Source organism: Pyxicephalus adspersus, chromosome 4, assembly GCF_032062135.1.
Source record: "Pyxicephalus adspersus chromosome 4, UCB_Pads_2.0, whole genome shotgun sequence".
Classification (NCBI taxonomy): Eukaryota; Metazoa; Chordata; class Amphibia; order Anura; family Pyxicephalidae; genus Pyxicephalus; species Pyxicephalus adspersus.
The window spans coordinates 27,226,494-27,249,507 of NC_092861.1; the positions used below are offsets into that span (position 1 = coordinate 27,226,494).

General features: G+C 36.4%; 1 protein-coding gene across 1 annotated transcript in view; it reads right to left on the minus strand.

The window, feature by feature from the left end:
* The window catches only part of STAG1 (STAG1 cohesin complex component), an 86,127-nt gene that overhangs the window by 37,299 nt on the left and 25,814 nt on the right, over window positions 1-23,014 (minus strand). The gene's annotated exons all lie outside the window — the stretch shown is intronic.

Below are 23,014 nucleotides of genomic sequence, written 5' to 3' on the forward strand. Positions count from 1 at the left end.
AATTGTCACAGGGTGAAACACATACTAAATGAAACGGCTGCAGTTGTAAATGTGTAACTCAGAACAGCATTTTTTGAAGACAGAAGTCCTAAATCAATGTAGGAATCATTACATATAACAACCTGCTTTTTAGCTACAGGAGGTTCTATGATAGCAATCAACAAGAAAACGTGTGCTTTTTTTTTTGTGGATCATAAACCATTTGTAGAAATAAAAATCATTGCAAGTCCTCATTGAAAAGCCTATGTTCTTGTTTGTGGTGTTTTACTTTTCCTGTCTTTTCCCCTGAAGCACCTGAGATGTACAAAAGTCATCCAGTAATTAAATCTCCAATCATCCATCATTAAGAGAAAAAAAAATCAGTTTACATCAACCTTTAAGGAAAACTCTCACAGAGTGACAACAACAGGGTAACAATGGGGCGGCGTTGGTGGCCTCCTGAAAATGCATCCTATCAGAAGGTTTCTACTCCCCAAAGACTCAGAACTGCTGTGACCTTTTATTTAATGGGAACAGTGAAACAAAATGCAGTTTTAAAATGTATTTATGTCCACTATAAGCACGTCTTGGTTTAACTTGAAAGCCTTCCTCTCACAGCATATCGTGGACTTCTAGAATATTAAATATATAGAAATAGAGATTTGATCTACTGTTTAAACCAAGTATCAAAACATGAACCTAAATACCAATATTCTCCATAGAAACCCATAGTTATTTGGTATATTAAACACACGTTTTAACACACACAGAAATGAATATAGCCAAGTAATTCAAGGTTACTGAAAAATATTTTTACAAACCGATATCCACAACTGTGCAGATGCTTGTCCTTTGAGGAACATTGTTGGCCAACCCTGGTATAAAACCACTACCCACATACATACCTCTAGAATGGAGGTAGCCAAGAGAAGCCAAGGCAAAAAAACAAACACACCAAAAATAATTGTTTACTACACAGTAAATATATAAATAAAACTAGCTATGGTGGGGTTATTTGTTAAAGCTTCCAGGCTTTAACACAGTTGAATCCAACCAAAACAGACCAGAAAATCTCATTTGTATCAATGAGTCGAACAGAAGGCTGCAACTAAAAAATCAAGCATTTTTTTTTTGCCCTACCATTTCCAAGGCAAAAACATTATTAATTATCAAAATAAAACCAGTAACAACCTTTCACTGTACTCTGTTTCAACAGATGCTACTGTATTATTTTTTTAAAACATAGGAGGAAGAGCAATATGTTTCATAAAACACTCGTTTATGACATATGGAAGGGGAATATTTAATTTTAAGACACAAATCATTACAAGTGTGTGATTGTTCATTGAACCTCCAAAGCTCCTACACTGACATCACATACTACAAATATTTCACTAGCACTCTGGCCTTTGCAGCGCTAGGTCCCAGGTTAGAATCTTGGCCAGGATACTATCTGCATGGAGTTTGCATTGTGTTTGCACGGGTTTCCTCTGGGTACTCTGGTTTCTTCCAACATTCCAAAAACATGGTTAGATTAATTGGCTTCCCCCTAAAATTAACCTTAGACTGTATTAATGACAAATACCTATGGTAGGGACATTAGATTGTGAGCTCCTTTGAGAAAAAGCTAGCAAAATGGCTATCAACGTTGTACAGCGCTGCATAATATGTTGGCGCTATATAAATACTGTGTAATAATAATAATAAACTTCAGCAGAAAATATTCTTCAGTTCTGCATTCTTTCAATATGCTGCAGTTACGGCAACTGGCAAAACATTATCAAATATGAGCAATTACAGGTACACAAGCACCTCCACACACACTTTTACAGACTATGCAAGTTATTTTCCTTTTAAATATATTAAGTCAATTCTTTCAAAGGAATTCAGATATTTAAAGTTTAATACCTCTTTAATTATAACCAATATAAATTAAAAATCAAATTAGGATCGAAGTTGCCCTACAATATTGAATAGATCATATGGATCAAATTGAACACAAAATATAATTCAATTTCAATACAATGGTTAACAAAATTGTCCTAAACCCAGCTCTATCTACCATTTTTAAAAGTAAAATTTTAGGGTGATAAAATATCTTCAGGATTAACCAAAGTGAATCTTTAATAAACATCTGAAAGCTTCAAAACAGTCATGTAGTTTGGTAGTTCTTAGGGCCAATGTTGTTGTAAAGCAGCAATATATCAGTTTCTTTTTTCCTAGCCACTGAGTACATTGTCAAGTAAAGGTTGGTTCCTTGACAAATATTCTCTAAAAACTGATAAAAAAAGAAGGATTTTTTCACACTGCTTAATGCAATCCTTTCCTATTCAGTAGTCCGTTTTGCAGCATATTATTTGGCACTATAAACTTTACTTGGCAATTTGACAAATGCTTGCTGTTTTTATAACCTCAAAACAGAAGAGCGAGTAAAATCGACACAAGTCAATAGATCTCTAGTCTGCAGACTTGAACAGCTTCCAATAATACCTTCAGTATTCTCAGGTGACTTGCAAAGAGATGGAAAACACAAATGATACAAGTGACCTCACAAACACCATAAACAAAGAACGCTCTATTCCTATTTAAAAAAAAGGAAAATTTGGCTTCTTAATCAGGTCATAATTTTCTTTTACACCAACTGTGCACACAAATAAGTTAAAAGGTAGTTAAAAAGTCTACTTCTGGTGCATCAATATGTCTTAAAGTTTATTTTTTTATTTTTTGGAATGTAGCTACTGACTGAGAAAAAAAAGTGCCAGGAGTTACACAGTGATCCTGCCTGCTCTGCGGAAGCAGTGATATCTCTGCAGAGGACCAATATGTTTCTTATTGAGCAAGACCTATAACTCTGCAATCAGCAATTCTCATTGTTCTTGCGGACTTGGGGAATCTTTGACACCGACTCCATGGGAGGGAGGGGAGTGTCGGACCTCTATAAAGAGATCACAGTTGCCCCAATAGAAGCAAAGGTCACACATAGAAGCTTGCTGGCATTCTATTCAAGCTTTATCTAATTCACAAAGAAACAAAAATAAGTTAAACAGCTTTTGTTTTTTTGTTTTTTTTGCAACAATAAGCTTTATTAATTTGAATGTTTTAATTATAGGCTGGAATAGCTTTTTAAACCTGTTTGGAGCAAAATAAGAGGTTACATAAAGACCTCTATTGCTGCTTTAAAAATTAATGCCTAAAATACTATCTAGCATCACAGATAAATACAGAAAATAAATACCAGATTTGTGTTAACAGCAAACATATAAACCATCTCCCAGTGCATGCAAAATATAAGTGCAAACTTCCTTGATGGCAAAGTTAATTTATTTTCCAGATGCAAGGCCAATTCAAAGCACACAGAGGTCATGCCAATACCAGTGTTTAGATATGTTTTTTACGTGCATTAAGGAACAAGGACTGATTTAAGGGTCCGCACAATGATACTGCAATGACATATGGTAAAGCAACATGCAAAATTCAATGTTCATTTATCTCAAATGCCTCCTCAATGCACCTTGTTAGTACCAGGCCAGTCTTCATAGTAGTACTTTGAGACACGGCAAACCTTCTTGTGACAGAACGTATGGATGTGCCATCCTGGAGGATCTGGACTACCTGTGCAACCTGGTAGGGCTGCCGGTATTGCCTTGTGATACTATATAGTGCCAGTAATGACAAGGGTACCAGCAATCTGAAAAATCGGACATGAAGACTAAGGAGAGAGAAATGGTCTGGGGGTAAAACCGTTCTCTTTGGGTGTTGGCTTGCTGTTGCTCCTGTCCACCTGCAAGCAAGTAAAATTAATTCACGCATATATCATTTTGAAACCCCCCAGAGATTTAATTGGCATTGTGATATCCAGTATTGAGTGTTCTATTTTAAAAAATCCACAATAGCTAACTAGGCAAGTACTAAAAATAAAGCAGGGCAGTAGAAAAAACTATTTTGGAAAAATATGACCCAAAATATGTGAATTGTTTACTACATGGAGGCAGGAAATAAGCAGAGAAGTTTGAGCAATTATCTTCTTATCAACCTTGTTAAAGAGATAAAAGCAAGCATGCCCCTGGAGTCTGTGATTCTCAAATTTGTAGACACATACTAGTAGCTTCTGTAAAACAGGAAATTATCTAAATATAGCCTTCATGAAACATTTTATCTGCTGTGTGGGTGGATATATTATTATTATTTGTGCTGGAGGATTGTAGAATTTTACACTTGTGCACAAGGACATTTGAAAACATGTCAAACACATCTATGAGTTTAACATAAAACTGTATAATGAACAGGACTTCATATAAAGTCTGAAGATAAAATTCACATAGAACCTCAAAAAGCAAGGTATTTCATTTGGCAGAATGACAATTCTGCTCCTAAACTTACATAAAGAAAGTTTCATTTATATGCACGGCAGTCTCAGACCCTTCCATTTATTCCTCACAAAATGATAGAACACACAAAATTTTAAAAAAACACAGTATGTTAAATTGTTTTGAATAAACCTAGATCTCCATCTTTCTATTCCTGGACACTGCACAAAAACAAACAGTATTTTTATTTTATTCTTTTGACGCAGAGCATGTGCATCAGAACAACACTGGGCACTGGGGTATCAAAGAAATGAATGGCACATGAAAACAACACCCATTGGTATCAGTGTGTAACACAATGTACCAAACTGCAGAAGTGTTTTAAGCCTTTATTGTGGGAATTGCATAAAAAATTATTATTTTATTAGACATCTAATCTCCTATAATAAAATAAACATTCTGTTCTGTCATGTCAATTATAATATCAAATTACGTTTTGGCTGTAATGTAAAATTGTATTCACCCATGCATATTTCAAATAAACCATTGTTTAATGTGTAGTGCTAACTCTGTTATCCCTATGTAGAAGGGGGAAAAAAAAAAAAAATTCTGCGTGTCTATGATCCAACTGCTCATCTTTAAGTGTGCATGAATCCCATAGTTCACAATTACAATTTGTCTAAGATGCGAGGGATAAGAAGTCTTCAATGCCAGGGTGACACATGTGTAGCATGTTTAGGTCTCATGTGAGGTTTGCTTTGGGCTTCCTCTCACGTAACTTGGCACCAGATACTGCAGTTTCCTATGTAAATTTAAAACACATGCTTGGAGTTTGTGGCACACAATCTATGGTGTAAAAAAAATCTGATTGGGGAACATTGAATCTGTCAGAATCCAGCACAGGAGACATCATTAAATGAGTAATTGGCATGTAAAGTACATACCCATTAGTTATTCTAATTGCCATGTGTTGAGGTGCACTGTGCCGAAAAGAAAAAATAAGTGCATGTCAGATCTCTTTTCGGTTCTGGCGCACGGGCAGACTAACTTTTGCAAAATCGAAAGGTTGTTACAAATAGGTCCATACATTAGTGCAAAATTTTTAATATTTGTGGAACAATTTTTGCAGAACCTCCTTTTAAATGCATGCAAAAATCTGAAGTGGAACAAAAGATGAAACTCACGATCAGGCAGCTTGTTAATGCAGAAAGGCACAGGTGATGTCCCTAGCTATGCCTGTGTGGAAGTTATGTGATCCCAGCAATGACAATCAAAATAGCTAAAAATAGGAAGGAGGAAAGTGGCAGCTCCCTACGATGTAACAGGAATAGGTGAGCAGAGCCAGTTTATTTTGCTTTAATGGTGTTGTGCATGCATTGAATGATTGTCTCAATAAACATTTAGGATTGTTCCCATAGAGTAGTAAGTTGAGCACTCTGGATATAGCCCTGAAGCTGACTTCTTTTAAGGGCAAGAAGTCAATTAACAGGGGTGGAGTTTTATGGATGACCAAATTCACATTGGAGAAAGCACAGCAAACAAACATTTGCTACAATTGGGGAAGAACTGCAGACAAACAGGTCAGAAAGGATTGAAAATAAACTATCCCTGTAATCACAATGCTGTTAAGAAAACACTTGGTATCCAATATATATATAAAACTATAAAGTCCAATTAACACTGAATTATTTAAATGCATTTGAAATGACATGATCTTACAGAGTCAATGGCAGCAAAAATAAATTAAAGAGCATTGATAATAAAAAAATAAATAAGAACACCACCAATGACCATAAACAGAACAGAACTCTGTACATTTTCTGTGTTTCACTGATATTCAACGTCACTGAAAAGCTGTGTGAATATTAGTGCTTTGATGCCTGTATCTACATAACATGTTGGTGCTTTGTGTGAAAGACATTTGCACTGTAAAGCACAGCTATTTTAGTTTAGTTTGCAATCTCAGCAATTTTTCCCTCACAAAAAGAGGTTCCTAACATATGTGAGCCACAACAAAAAAATGAATTCTGATTTATAGATATTTGCCAGCAAAAGACACTCAATTGCAATACTAAAAGAATACAAAATTACACACTGGATACTATTACATACATCACAAAACAATAAGGCCAATTAGCACACATTTTTTGGATGCTTATGACATTCCAATTTTTATAATCATCCATGTTAGGTTCTAAATACTCATAACTGCCCCAAATATTGCAATGTGAGATAGGAAAAAGTTAGGAAAAAACAAGTTTACTAGTTTTATATTTTTAGATTTAGAAAAAAATCAACATGCTTGCCAGAAGTATAAAAACGTAAGATGATCCTCATCCGATAATTTCCTCAGGGCTATTATCAGATGAGAATGGATCCGGCACAGACTCCTAAGACTTGTGGCTTACCTACGACTATTTCATACATGACGGCTGGACAGAGTTTAGTAAATGGAAGACAAGTATATGCTACTGGGGAAATCTGCATTAAAGTGAACCTGTTGTTTTGTCCTGAACTTTAAGAATGTGTAGACAAGAATGTTTATAAATTTTATTCAGTCAGTGCTTGCCAGGATTTGCTTCTGGGGTGGAACCTGATCATTATTGTACAAAAGGGTAAAACACTTACATAGACATCTCAATTTGACACTGGGGACTTATTGGTGGTAATGTTGGCTTTGACTGCCATAGGAGATCCATGCCTAATGAAAATGGACAAAGTGTTGATCATAAGAGGCCTAACATTTAGATCATGTACAAGTTGTTCATTTTGCAGTCAGTAAGAGTGTGTCAAAAAAAAAACTCTTTTAAGGGCATATTTTACAAGTCGCAGATAAAAGACTAAAAAAGTACATTTATTTGTAACATGCTGAAAATGTATAAATAGAAAGGAAAAGTGTTGTGGCAACATATCTGCTGAACACTGTGCCGCATGCAAGCTCCACTACCACCTTGGTGTGCAATTACAACTTTTTCTTAAACACATAGTAAAGGGACAAGAAAATGTAACCAATTTGAAGGTTAATACATTGCAAAACAAAAAAGACTATCTTTAGTTTAAAGACAGACCATGAAAGCAGCAAGGCTTGGGGATTCCATGCTGAGTTGTGTTATTAGAGGAGTATCCTAAACTAGCCACCACAAAACGGTCTGAAACAAAGTTAAGGTCATTACTCAAAATGTATGATTCCTGCTTAATGTGCAGGATACACCAGTGCTGGAAATGATCAAACTGACTGCCGCATGCATGGGAGTTATGTAACTTCAGCCTTAGTACTGGTGCCAGCAATAGAAAAAGGAGAGGTGTGTTAAGTTCTACTTTAACTTTATAAAGTTCTCTAGGTCAGGATTTATGTTGTCTAATGGGCCATTATAGCATCAATTGACTACGCAAAATAATAATTACTGGATATAATAAAGTGTCATAACTTAATATTATTCAAAGTTTTTTTTTACATGAAGAATTCATCTCATCCAATTAAAACCAAACATCAGTTCCTGCCAACAGTTTATGTTTAGAGAATAATCACAAAGGCAGTGAGAACAAATTCTCTGTTCTGTGCCTATGAAACATTAGCCAAAAGTAATTGGCAACATATCCTTCAAGCAGAACTAAATTTAACCTTCAAAATTTGAGATCAGGCGTGGATTGCATAAAAGTACAAGCTATGTTTCTTTTGCAATAAAACATATAAGCCTGATCGCTGATGGGATAACTGATGCATCCCAGCTTCCCCTGCAGCTGCCCAAACTAAATGAACTCCCAGGGAATCCTGACATAACCAAGCAAAATGCCCAAAGTATGAACAACAAGGAAGAGCAAAAAAGGAAGAAGATGGCTACCATGACAAAACAGAGACAGGCAAGTGTATTAAAAAAAAAAAAAGTGATCAGGCACTTATGTTTAATTGCAGAAGCAACACTGCCTGTCCTTTCTAGAAATTTTTTGAAACATGGGTCATGTTCCTTTTTTTTTATGTGAAGTTGGGTTACTGACTAAAACAATACTGTCTTTCAAATACTATTAAAGAACAGTTTGTATACATATAGCTTTGAGGAGAACAATGTAAATGTATGATTTTATCCAATAGTCTGGAGGGGCTAAACTTCATTCTGTATACTGGAAATGATGAACAGCGAGTACAGATCATCATCTTTACAAGCTTCTGGTTGGCCCCCCATGTCTTCTAATAGTCAAGGACAGATTCCTATTTCTGAGCTAGAGTCTCTATCTTCATCTTCTGTGATTCTGTTACTTTGAATGATTGCCAGTAGTTGGCAAGAAATGAGCCCAGGCATGAACAGCTATTCAAACACAATTTAGAAACAACTGTACTTATAAACCCTTGGAAATCTACAGAGAGAGATTTTAAATATTCCGCTAGACACAGTGATCCAAGGGTTCAGAAACAAGCCTGAAAAATGAAATCAAATCCAAAAGCACATCTCAGTAAAAGGTAAAGACAAAGTTCAGAATGTGTGAATTTTCAGAGCACACTGAATGTTTTCTGTTGTGTGTTGCAGATAAGCAAAGGAATAAAAAAAAAAATCAATGTCTCTGGAAATTTTTTTTATTTTCCCTCATAAAATTTGATTACTTTACAAAAGAAAAAGAATTCCAAAGGTCATTGGTGTGATACTGCAGAATCTGAAGGCTGAAAATAAAGCTCAGCACAGATGTCCACATTTGAAAAACTGACAAAATGGTCACAAACAAGTTGAACAGTTCATCTATTGAGCCCAATTTATCAAAGGTCTCCTAGACAGGAGAGGATACACTTTTAATGGTAAAGCAAACCTGGAATGTATCTGGAGGATTCAAAAATATTTGCTAGCAAATGACTTTTAAGACATCCATTCCAGGCTTGCTGCTGGATCACCCAGCTTCACTATTGCAAGTGTATCATCTCCAAACTTGGAGAGCTTTAATAAATCAGGCCAAATGACTGCTTTTTTTCATAATCTAACCCAGTCTCCCAACCTTTTTAACATAGAACATTTGAAATAACTTTCAGGTCTTCAGGGAACCCTGGCTATAATTATTATATCCACAGCTCACCGTACAATAGTGTGGTGATAAGTGGGAAGAATTCCTCCTACATTGCCGACCAATAGGAAAAATATCCACCTTTACAGATAGCCAAAAATATCACTGGGCACACACTGCTCATTACTCAATGTACCCCTGTAGGAACCTTGGCTTAGAAACACTGCCCCAACCTGTAATTCTTTGTTAACATACAAAGAATTAGCAGATTATGTTACAATGCATTGCTATAACATTGCATTGCTTAGTCAAAATCTAAGCTAGTTCCTTAAACAATATTCACCTGTTGACTGAAAAAGATTTGCCGAAAAGACTAATCTTCCCTACCCACCACCTGACTGCAAAGCTCCATGTCATACTAAGAAATTCCAGAAATGAGAAGTATGATTCTCTAGAAATACTCTCACTAAGTAGGCCTGAGCAGAAGGAGAATCATTAGCCATGTGTAAGGGAAACCTAACATGTACATGGCCAAAAGGTAGATCTGGGAGGCAGCCGTGGAAATTGACCAATAATGGGCAAAGTACACATTCACCTGGTGGTATTCCCAAGTGTGGTTTGGGGTAAAAAAAAAAAAAAAAAACATGCAAAAAGCGGGGACACCGAGCCACGCCCGCGTCCTGCTTGTTGGAGCTCCTCCTCAGGCCATGTCTTCTTCCTCCGATCCTCAGCTGGCGAGTGCAGTGACGTCGGTGTGTGAAGGGAGCATGGCGGGAAATTCAAATAATTTTGTATTGGATTCAATACAAAAAAATCTTTATAATAGATAGATATATAGATAGACACACACACACACACACACACAGTTCAGTATTTTTATTCACCCTTGTTTTAACAGATATTTGTTTTTGTTTTTTTTACTTAAAGTTTATTATTAAATTTATTAAATATTGGACATATTTCGGTGAATTGTAGAATTATAGGCCTAAAATGTAAAATACATTTCCATGCAAAACAATGTACCGCATTTTGCGTTAAAAAACAGACACAATTAGAACGCCAGGGAGGTTAATGACATTAGATGCCTCATATGCAGACACTATATATAGGGAAGAGCGTAACTTTCAGGTTTAATGAACTCCTGCTATAATTACTATATCCACAATTCACCATGTGTTATTGTTGTCAGCGGGATGAATGCCTCTTACATTGCCAGGTAGTGGGAAGATTGTCACCTTTACAGATAGACAAAAAAAATTTGGTCATTTACCTGACCTCAGAAGCATAGATTTCTCAAGGAACCCCTAGAAACCTCTGGAGCAATCCTGTTAGAGAAACACTGGTTTAGATAATCAGAACCTGGTCTTCCCCTTTACTGGCATAAAAAATGGACAAGCGACCTAGTTTAGATTTGCTACAAACAGAAAAGAGTTAAAATCGTTTAGTTTGCTTTCTACAGCACACTAGAGGGATTTTCCTCTACTTTCTGTCCTATAGATAAGAAAATAATTTGAGAATAAGCATAAGTTTTGCACCAGAGAGTTGTCTTTAAACAAGTGTCCCCACTGGAAGGTTTTTTCCTTGTCTATTGCCCTAATGAAAACTTAAAATGTTGGATTTCCCCTCACTTTGTCTTAGTAACAAAATATCATGAAATTCCCCAACACAGAAACAGAAAATAAAAACTTCACAGCGTTTAACTTCTCCCTACTTTTTCCAAACTATTAAAACTGCTTAAGGCAGGCCTTTCCTGCAGAAAGGGACAGGCAGAGTCCTTTCTACAATAGGCATTCTTACCTGCCTGGTCGCAACATAGAACTGTCAAAGCTGAGCTGTGCATCTTACCATTGGTCGCCAGGATAGTTGGCGATCCCGGCATCCCCGGCGGATGCAGCACACCAGCATGGTAAATACATTATCATGGCATGGAAGATGAGAACTAGGAAGACAAGAAGAAAGATTATGGCGCCCTGCAATAGAATGGGGACAGCTATGTATAGTGGGGTTTAGCACCACTTTAAAACAAAAAAAATATAACATTATGGTGTATTTTTATTTGAGTGAAATTATGTTTTAGCACGGATATGCCATGTCAACTAGAACATATAAACGGGCAAGAAACGGTAATGAAAGCTTTCAGAAGGGCAGATTCTGCCAACAATGTTGTCACTCATCTTATGTTAAACAGCCATACCAAAGCTGGAATAGTTGGATAATAATCTTGGGTGTATACCATCTGACATGGTTTATTCTGTAACATAAATGCAGCATTGAAAACAAGTGAACCCTCTCTTTTTGTAGATTTTACAAGGAATGGGAATCACTTTAATGTATTGTTTCAGCACAACTGTAAATTAAACATTAGAAGAATGTAAAAATAAACCATCTTTACAGTCAAGAAGGAAGTCATGCAGATAACCAGTGAGCAGACAATAGATTAAACATAATTATGTTTCCTAAATCAGCCAACAAAGATGTATGAAATCATCATAGAAGACAGATTCTAATACATCTTAAAGATTATGACTTCGGTACACTGAATAAGGGAACTCACCCCTGGAAATGAATGTATAGATATAATTTTAGAAACAATATACTGTAAAAAAAACCCTTCCCCCAAAATACTGACAACACACTAACACAACAGGGATAGGTCTACTAAAATCACATCATTTCTTTGTTAAAAAAATGATTGTTCAGAGAAGAAACCACACACGGGTGTCATACTTTGATTTTGTTCTATTTTTGCTTGTGCAATGACCCCATACACCGTAACATGAAAGTTCACGGAACAAAGAGCAGTGTAATCAACAATAAAAAAAAATAAATTCACTGAGATAACGAAGACAACTACAGCTAAAACTCTCTTTATGTACTGAAAACCCCCACCTTGAAACTAAAATCATTTTTGGCTGGAGTTACATTTACAATACAATAAAAAGATACAATAAGACGACACACTGCGTTTTAGGCTGGGAGCAGCACCCAGCAATTTTAAAGTCAAGTGTTACCAGCCTTGAAGCAATGCATTGGGATCTTGGTTGGCCCACAATACATGACCACTAAACGAGAACCACACTTTAGACAATTGTTAAATGACACAAACCAGGGTGATCTTCTTGGGAAAAAATCTAGTGTGTGTACAAAGTTCTTCCAATGCCTAATTGAGACCAGCCGTCATTTCCTATAGTGGATGAAGCAGTGGAGTTCCATTATAGGTGGGGATTTGCTTCAATGCACAACCCAAAAAAAAAAGTGAAATGAAGAGAAAAAAAGAATAAAAAATTAAGGAAATAAATGTAGTGAGCAGTAGAGTGCAGTCTGATGTGGCTGTAAAATGTTGAAACACTTGTTCATTATGGTTGTCTATCAGCCAACAAACTTATTTTCTGATATTGAGAAGAATGATTTCACGGAGCCTAAAATGTCTCACAATCCAGTGTTCTCCCCAGGCTCTTTTAGCTGGGTGCACCACCTGGCACCTTTCAGTAACCCACCCAGCGGTTTTATAATGGATACAGAAGTGTTGGGTCACAATACAGGGGCTGTCACCCGCCTACAGCGTCTTACCAACCAGCTTAACAAAAATTTCTGGGGAGATTAACTGCAATCTATAAAGAAACAGAAGCTGAAAAATAAATGGAGTCTTCAACAAGATATTAATCCAGAATACACCATTTAATAAAAAACAGACAATTATCAAAAACAATAGATTTAAATTTTAGACTACAACTCTCCCAATCCCGATCTTAATTATTAACCTGTGCAAATTTTAAACCAGTGTTTTTTTTTTTTTAACATAGAGAAACCCTTGAGATAACTTCCAGGTTTTTAGAAAACTCCTTCTATATTACTATAGCCACAGTATATTAGCGTGGTGGTCAGTAGGAAGAACGCCTCCTACACTGCTGCTAAAGTGGGTAAAAAAAAATAAAAGAAAGCTGCTGGCTACAATGCAAACTGGGAGGCAGCAATTACTGATGACAGATACCAAAATTCTTGACAACCCTCAACATTTTGCAGTTGTCATTGCACATTAACATTGGATAAACAGGCCAGATTTTAGATAGCTGACTTCTTAATGTGCAGACTAGTATACAGTTAGGTCCATAAATATTTGAACAGAGACAACTTTTTTCTAATTTTGTTTTATTTTAAATGAAACAACTCAGATGCAGTTGAACTGCAGACTTTCAGCTTTTATTCAGTGGGTGAACAAAAAGATTGCATAAAAATATGAGGAACTAAAGCCATTTTTTTTTTTTTTTACACAATCACTTCATTTCAGGGGCTCAAAAGTAGTTCGACAATTTACTCAAAGGCTATTTCATGGGCTGGTGTGGGCAATTCCTTCATTATGTCATTATCAATTAAGCAGATAAAAGGGGCTGAAGTTTTTTTTAAGTGATTGTGTAAGAAAAGGCTTTAGTTCCTCACATTTTTATGCAATCTTTTTGTTCAACCCACTGAATTAAAGCTGAAAGTCTGTAGTTCAACTGCATCTGAGTTGTTTCATTTAAAATGAATTGTGATAATGTACAGAACCAAAATTAGAAAAAAGATGTCTGTCCAAATATTTATGGACCTAACTGTATGTATGTAGGTTGTAAATTTTGTATGAATACTATATTTCTTTTAACCTATACTCTAAGAGCTGCAAGTAGTTTCTAAAAAAATGCTGCTGAGGCTCTGAAATAAATGGTTATTGATAGTTCATGCCAAGTAGGCTTGTAGCAAACTATTATTTATCTGCAATGCACAGCATTCATTTACTTACTGACCCTGTGTATAAAGTGCTGCACTGCATTATTCTCATCATCTAGAGCAATGGAAAAGGAGCAATATCATTCACAAGAGACTCAAAGAGACAATTGCTTGAAAGTGAAAGAACAGTGAAAGGAAAGTACCGGCAAGTTTCCAACAGTGATTTAGAAGATTTACAACCTGCCTTAGCTAAATAGGATCACATTACAGCGATTGTCAGGATCACATAAAATAAACATAAAAATGTACACTAAGCTTGGATGTTGTGTAGAATACAGTGAAAAAGCATAAACAACGGAAAGAAAGGATAACAATAACCCGGTACAGGTAGTTTAAAAGAGGAAGAACACTCAAATCACTATAAACAATTCAATCCTGGCAATTATATGCTTACAATTATTGGATTGGTTTTAATTCTTTCGTGGCAGGATTACACCATGGGCTGTATCGGGGGGGGGGGGGGGACCAAGGATTGAAGAGTTAAAGATTGTTCAAAGACGAAAATGGAGAACTACTGAAAATTAGATGCAAAACAATGCTACAGTAAGTGATAAATACAGTACAACCTTTAATATGGTAATAAGGTCATAGATAGGAAGATCTATCAACATTGAATAGTAAGGATTTGCATTTCACTGGCTGCATTTGCCTAGGGCCCTGTGGTCTTCTCCATGATTTTGCTAATGTGTACTGGCAACATATAGGCTGTGGAGCAACTAATTCGACAATGGAAAAGGTTTCTAAAAGAATGCAATTTTAAACCTATCTGTAATAAACTTTGCAAAAATATTTAAGGTACATTCAAAACCAAAGCATTATCGTAAGGCATGCACGTTGGCTTTATTAGTTTGGATATAAAGCCATTTCTTTGGATGTAAACAATCTAGGCCACAGAAACATCGTGCATTGGTAAAATGCTCATTTAGGACTAAAGGTAACCAAAAGAACCAGCACAATTTTCTCCGATCTGATGATCCAGGTTGCACACAGCCCACCATGTACTCACAATAAAGAACAGGGGATAAAGCCATTGACCGCAACCATTGCATTGAGCTCTGTAAAATGGCGGGTCAAGTCTGTATGAGCAAAATAATGCAGAAGAAGTAGTTTTCATGTTTACCCCAAACCTAAATGTGCCATCCACCCTGGAGGCAAGCCCAGAGAAAAGGGTTTTCTCCCTTTTTTTTCTTTGGGCACAAGTAGACATTAGATCGTAGGGTTGTGGAGTTGTAAGCAATTATTGGGTACCTTGAGGGACAGGGGGGAATGTTCAGAGGTCTAATAAACTTTCAATGACAAAAAATATGTAGAACGTTTCCTGTTTAAAAAATAATAAAGTGCTACTTACTTATAAAAGCCAGTAAGAATTTAACAAATATTAAGTCCAGTGAAGCTTTAATGCAATTTAATATTCACAATTTTAACTTGTACATCACAATAAATGTTTTTTGAGTTGTAAAATGAACAAGTTCCAATGAGAATGAACAAACTTAACATGTGATCGGTTCCAGAACCAACTCCAACTGGGCAGTTCATTTGATTTATTATTAAATTGGAGTTTTGTGTTTCCATATTCCTTATACATGTTCCCAGCAGAGGTTGTACATTTCCCTCAAGAATTGAACAATCCACATAAATTTCCCTTCAGAATACCTGAACATTGCTGTTAGATGTAAATAGAGCCAGTTCAAATGCAAGGTAACCAACGCTTTCCCCACAAGTGCCCCTACCCAGGGCTGTAGAACATAGCCCCATATAGAGGGGAGGGGGGAGACAGGTCAGCCTGGGGTTAGATGTGACTGGGTAAGGGTTCTAGCTAGATGTCTTTCTCAAGATGCCTTGGTGAGTACCAGATATTTGCCCAGCAAAAATCTTCCCACAGAGAAGCAAACACCCTCTTCATATTGCTAACAAATTGTTAAGCTGGATATGAAACACAAAAAAAACCTATCCTTCAATCAAATTGACAGTGCATTTTATGTTGCATACTTTCAAATAAAAAGGACATCATTAGTTAATTCAATTATAGAAAGAAATTAGAGCTGGAGGTATCATAAATTGAGTAGATCTAGGTAGATAGCAAGAATCTAAACTTTGTAAATACACAACTTCTTTTACTACACATTCCTATTTTTAATAAAGTCATTGAGATTTTGTAATATAAAAAAGGATTAAAAAAATATAGAGTACGCATACAAGAATAAGGCATAAAACCAGTCAAGGGTAATTGGCTAAACTGGCATCACCTTTTCAATCTAAAACGAATCTTCCCAACCACAGTTACAACCAGGGGTAATGATAAGAGTTGCTCATTTATGCCTATTCACATTTGGAATAACACATTTATGGGTGAAATGCACACAAAGTCTCTGTAACAGGGTAAATCAATATGCTTTATCTGATGAAGATGATATAAATCTTCAGAGGATTTGTAGTAGGATCTGTTTGCATTCACTGACATGTCTATGATGTATATTTAGGCAGTTCTGTCCCCAGTATAGTAATTCCTCTCTTCTACTCTTGTTTTCCTAAACATAATGGTCAATCAACTCAGAAAAGAAAACACAGGGCTAGGCCAGGTATTGTTCTGCACTATATAGTGATATGTTCTGCCTTTTATGCTAATACAAAGAATAATGGCAGGACCTCCAAGCTATGAGGAAGGAAAAGATCAAGCTAGAAGTCCAAGAACTAAAGGTCCTGCTGCCACCCTATGAAAGTTATCTGAGCAACATCAAGGAAGGCAGTAGAAATAGTTTTGCAGTTCAGCATTAATGGCCCATTCAATTGCAATTCATAATTGTGTGCAAAATAAAAAAATAAAACACAACCTTCGTTTTGTTTTTTTGCACCCAATTATGAGAATTGCAAGTTATAAGAAGGAAGCTCGACTTTATCATAGATAAATCATTAACACAACTGATCCAAGACTACCTATCCCCATGTAAACGATCTGCCTATTGACTAAAGCTTGCAATCCTTAAGCTACGTACACACGTCAGATTTTTATCGCCCGATAATCGGCCAATTATCGGGCGAAAATCTGCCGTGTGTACAGTCGGTGTCGTCCATCGTGATCCACGGACGATGGACGACAGCCGATCGTAATGAAAGTGAAGGGGAGAGCACGCAGCAGGGTGCCGCTCCATCGCTCTCCCCCTCCCCTCTCCATAGAGCATGAACGGTGCTGTATGTACAGCACCGTTCATGCATCGTGCACACCCTTGTCGTTGGAAAGGATCGTGAAAGATCCTTTCCAACTACAAAAATTGGAAGTGTGTACGCAGCTTAAGGAATCTACACTGCAATCAGTGAAGCTTCCATTCCCAAGACAGACCTTTCAAAGCCAATTACATAAAAAAAAGTGCATTTGTTTTCTGTATTACAGTTAAAGTCGGCCTTGAATTTGACATTCACATTATATTATTTACCTTCTCTTCAAATAGTCTAGCTCAATTCGCTGTACACTAAATGAAATTTGTTTTGCAAGTGTTACTTTCACTGTGAACAAGGAGGAGTATTCCAGCAGCTCTGTCCCTAGGGAGCAGCCAACACTCGCAGTGAAAAATACGCTACAATTCACAAAGAAAATACATTCCTACTCAATTACTTGTAAAGGATCTGTCACCTCAACTGAGAGATTTTATGACACAAAATTACACTGAGAAATATTTATCCTGCTACAACAATGGCTCTATTTTGGTCTGCATCCTTTAATTGGAAAAATGTTTATCCTTAAATTGGACTTTTCAGGAAAAATGCAAGTACAAGAAATCTATCTGCACCCGCCACTATTGTAAATGACACAACTGGGGTTGATCCCCAACCATGAATACTAGCAAGTAGGTCTCATAAAAGGATGTCAGGACCGATATAGAAAGATGAGTTTGAGATGAAACTCGTGTTATTCTATATTTAGCAGCCTCCCAAAATAATACCTTATACAGTCCCTGGAAACAACACTGGCTTGTGTCTAAGGGGGACTAGGCTTAAAAATGTTTACTTGTCATTTCTGCTAAATAAAACTCAAAGCACCATGGTACAATCAGAAACCTAAATCTACTTACAATACCATTAAACCAAGTTGGTACAATCTGATCTTTACAAGTATGACTGAGTGCCCCATTTATGACGACACTGCAGTGATTAGTCTAAACTATGCCAACATTTTACCTTTTACAATATTTACTTTTTGTGCACTACAGAGATCATTCACGGATAGGAGAGCGCTGTCAGATGACATGTTAAAGTCATGCGACAAGTTTTCCTCTGACACTTTTTCCCCTGATACTAACTTATGTCTTGAAGCAAAAAGCATATTCCTTTGTAGCTTTTTTTTTTTTTTTTACTGCCCCTAAATTATGGTGCCCCAATCTTGCATTAGTAACTTGTGATTGTATTTTTAAATATGATAAGGCAACATGAGTACAGAAAGCAACACAACAGAATAGGAATGTTTCAATGCACTAAATCCTATGGTTTAGACCAGCCTATCCCTTCCTTTTTAATCATGGGGGGACCCTTAAAATAACATTTCAGGGCTTCAGAAATCCCCTGCTGTAATTACTATACCCACAGCTCACAATACATTAGTATGGTGGTTATCAGGAAGAATGCCTCTTTCATTGCTGCCAAAGAGAAAAATGTCACCCTTACAGATAGAAAAAAAGATCACTGGTTTCAGACCTGAGAGGCACAAATTGCTCAAGGAACCTTTAGCAACCTCCTGAGGAACCCTGGCTGAGAAATATTGGTTTAGACCAGGAAAAATAATATGAAAGAATGAAAAGGGATGTAAACTTCAGTGAAAAGCAAGTAACAGATAATAAGCAACAAAAGCAAATCTCAGTCCCATTCTCTTTTCGAAAACTGATTATTTATAGAAGACCTTACAATAGGAAGGTTTAGAAAGCAAAAGGGGGCAAGAACTAAGGACAGGATTAGCAAATAGTTCCCAGCGATCTACATCCTAATGTACTGTTTTCGATAAACAAATTTATATTAAGGTAGCAGAAATTTCCCAGCATAGGTTCTATTTGAACGCATTATACGTATAGTATTATGAGCAGGATAAAGTATTTGGAAAACTCCTATTGGGCAGCAGGGGTTAAAAGACAAACAAACTTACAAACATTTAATGTATGTTTCAGATAAGGGGGAAAAAAAAAAAAAAGAGACAGGGTCAAGCACACACAAAGTGGGGGAAAAATGTAATACAAACTTCTACATCCTTCTCCATTAAAATAAAAGATGGCCTTATCCTTCATTCCAACAGGATTAATATTCATCTTTAGTGATAACAAGCACCTTGACTATCAGATACAGTGGTTATCAACCCATGAAGGTCAGAACCACCAAGATTATCACATTCTGTCAGTGATCGTCAAAATAGTGGCATGAATTGACACCTATTCACTTGCTGAAGGATGTAAGCTTTGTACTAAACACCTTGAAGGTAAGCCACTTGGCCGGTTGTCAAGATTTTTAACAAAATATCAAGGCTGATATTGAACAATAATATTGAAAAGAAATAACCCTAAATGGAGGCGTCTAAAATAGCAAGTTTCTGGTTATGACTTCATAATTATTATATTAAAGCTTATTGAATATTGTATATTACAAGTTATCAGTTGGTTTTATTCTCATTTTACTAGCTAAGAACACTTTCAGCAATAACAGAAAGTACCTACTGAACTTTATGTATGGCAATATACCAATTCGCCTCCTTTAATATGTGGTGTGCCGCATACCCTGGTAAGTGCACATAGTATCAATAAAAAAAGGAAAAGACGGGGTATTTGAGGTGCAGCAAAGTATTGAAAACCAAAAACAAACTGAACATGTATAATGTTACATTTCACACTGGTAAACATGTAAATACATCATATATTGTTCCCACTAAACAATGTGGAGTGGGAAGTACAGAAGACTGGACAATGTTTCCTTTGTAAACAAAAACAAGATATGGGGAAGTGTAGAGGTAGTTCCCGACACGTTTAGCCTATACTGGCTTCTTTAGGGGACTTAATATTTAGGGGACTCAATACATTGCTGCACCTCAAACACCCGGTCTTTTCCTTCAATTTATATCGTTACCTACTGAACTTGCCAGGGATGTCTGGTCACTTCCTCATCTTTCTTGTGTAAAGAACAAATCATAATAGTCTACCATGTGTTGAAGACAAACAGAAAGTTAAGTTTGAAGTGTGACAACTATGGCTCCCTTCATAGATACAACAAAGAAATGAGTTTGGACACAAATGGGACAGGAAGTATGTTATTTGCAGAATTGCCAGGTGGAAGTGAAAAGTGTGTGTGCATATGGGGGGAGTAAAATTAGGACTAACAAACTGCAATATATATAATAGTTTTTTTTAGATATAATAAAATTTATATTTATTTTAATCCTGTTTATCACCATCAGGTCTCTCTGATAGAGATAGATGTTATAATTGTTTAAAGTTCACTGTGACCTCCTATACCCAACTACAGCAGCACTTCATAGTTGACTTCAAATTGTCTGCATTTTGTTTTTCTACATCTACCAGAGCTTCCATTTTACTGGTAATGTCAGACAATGCTATCTTTAATGTATTGCTACCCAGGGGTTACAGTCCCACTGCCAACATTCCCTCCAATATAAAATTCTACTCAGTTTTTTTTCTGTTTGTTTTTTTTAACATTTTCTCATTTACCATTTTCTGCATTTCCAGCAATCTCTCCAAAAAGAGATCACAGGGTAAAAAAACAAGATAGTTCTAATTCCTTTGCCTCTCTACCCAAAGGCTATTAGCCTATAATAAACTTTGGGCAACCATGCTATGCAAAGTAGACCCCTAAGACGCATCACCTGCAAGACACAGAACCGCTATGGAAAACACATGGGCTAGAATGTGTTGCTTCCTCGCTGGCCAGGTAAGAGAGATGTTGCTCTCTCGCTGGCAAAGTACATACTGATGTATTTTGAGGATCAAAGGTATAACTGGTGAATGGGTGACACACATAAAGTAGGTGATTGTTTGCGCTACATTTTGTAGCTATTCTGTCACTGGCAAGTGCGCACTACAAACTGGATCTGACAAAGTCTGACATGGGCCTAATAAATATTCAGTATAACTTACTTTGACAGAACACTTTCTGCTTGCCAGGTGGCATCAGGCCTGTGACAGTGTGGCAAAAGGCAACAAGCAGCTCATGTCAGGAGAGCACAATGGGAACACAAAACAATTCTATAGCAGCCATTATATATAAAAACCCTCAGGGTGGTTACTCCACTTCCTAATATACTAGAATGAGTTGCAACAGCACTTAAACATCAAATCCTTGAATGATCTTTCTTTACCAAACAATGCCCTGAATAAGCGTGCCTTATTGCTTATTTGCAGTAGTCATATTTGATCTTTTTTGTTTCATAATACTAAGCATTAATAGCCAATCATGAACGTAGAGATGCCTGTGACCTACTGGATGGTTGCTATAGGAACACTGCTTTCTGTGATACATGTTATGCATTTTAAGTGCCCTCTCTTCATAAGCTACAAGAATGTGGATTTACTTTGTCCTCGGCAACTGACAATTAGAGGGAAAAAAAGGCATGTAAGATTCACAGGAAAATAAAATATTGACAGGGAAGTCTTTACACATCTTGCAGATATTGTACAACTATCCAGCACCGTCCAGTGAAGAAATAGAAATCCCCCGGCACCCTTAATCACTTGATTTCACAGCTGGCTCGAGGATGCATTGTACTGATCCATTACAAATTTAATTATATATTGTGCCAGAAAATAATCTGTCCCATTAAATATTCCAAACAACCAATTAGCTATATTAGGATTGTTAAATGCCTCCTTTAATGGAATTTAGAACACAGATATTTTACAGAATGTAAAGAACAAGTTTACAATGATAACACTAATCCGTCAGAAGATCAAAACCAGGTGACATGAATATCCATGATGATCATTTATGTTACAATGACACCTGTCAATGAATGGGATGTATTAGGCAATAAGTGAACAGTCCGTCCTTTGAATGTGTTGGAAGTAGGAATAGTGGGAAATAAGGTGACTAGCCCATCTACTACTAGATAAAAATTGTTGTAACTTAATGGTCACCATAAGAAAACAAAGAAAACAGACCACACACTGCTTCGCTGCAAATTGAGCTGTGTAGACCAGTCAGAGCACCTAGGTTTACCTAGATTAACCCTGTCTACAATATGATAACATAATTATTTTCTTTAGGAACATGTGGATTGCCAGGCAAGTATGCCTAGTTTAGCTCTAAAGTAATGACAGATGAATGCACTATGGGGTAGGCGGACATCTGTTCAGTGTGTGTGTATATATAACATATATCTCCTCATTTTATATATTGTTAGGTGGTGTCTTGGTTGGAGAAGCACCAATTTTTTCTCAGGTAGGGTTTTTGCCATGTTAGCTATATAGTTGGCCAGATTATATTTGAGAAATGACCAGAGAAGCATGACATATAACATTCCTGCAGTAAAATACATCATACTTTATCAGTAGATCAGTTATTTTCCTAACACATAGAAAGTGCTAACAATTGCCCAATATGACCCAGGACGATCAGATTATTCAATGTATATGTAACAGCCATGCAAGGTCTCCATTATTGGAGGATTTTAACTCAAATACTATAGAACATTATGGTAATAAGTTATAAAAAATAATTCCCTGATCTTAGATTAGCAGGCACCTAATTACAAAAAGCCACACATACTTTAAATCCTTGCAACACATAAATTATCACAATAAATTCTACCTTACCTCTATACTAAATTTACTTTGGAAAAGCAGGTAATTTATGGTGTTTATTGAGGCAACAGTAGGCAGTGCACAATATACCATGGAGAACGGCTTATAAAAGTTCCAATTAAAGCAAAACTCACATGGTCCCCGCTTCTACCACTACTAACCATGTTTGTTTTGGATCACATTTCATCTCTTTAC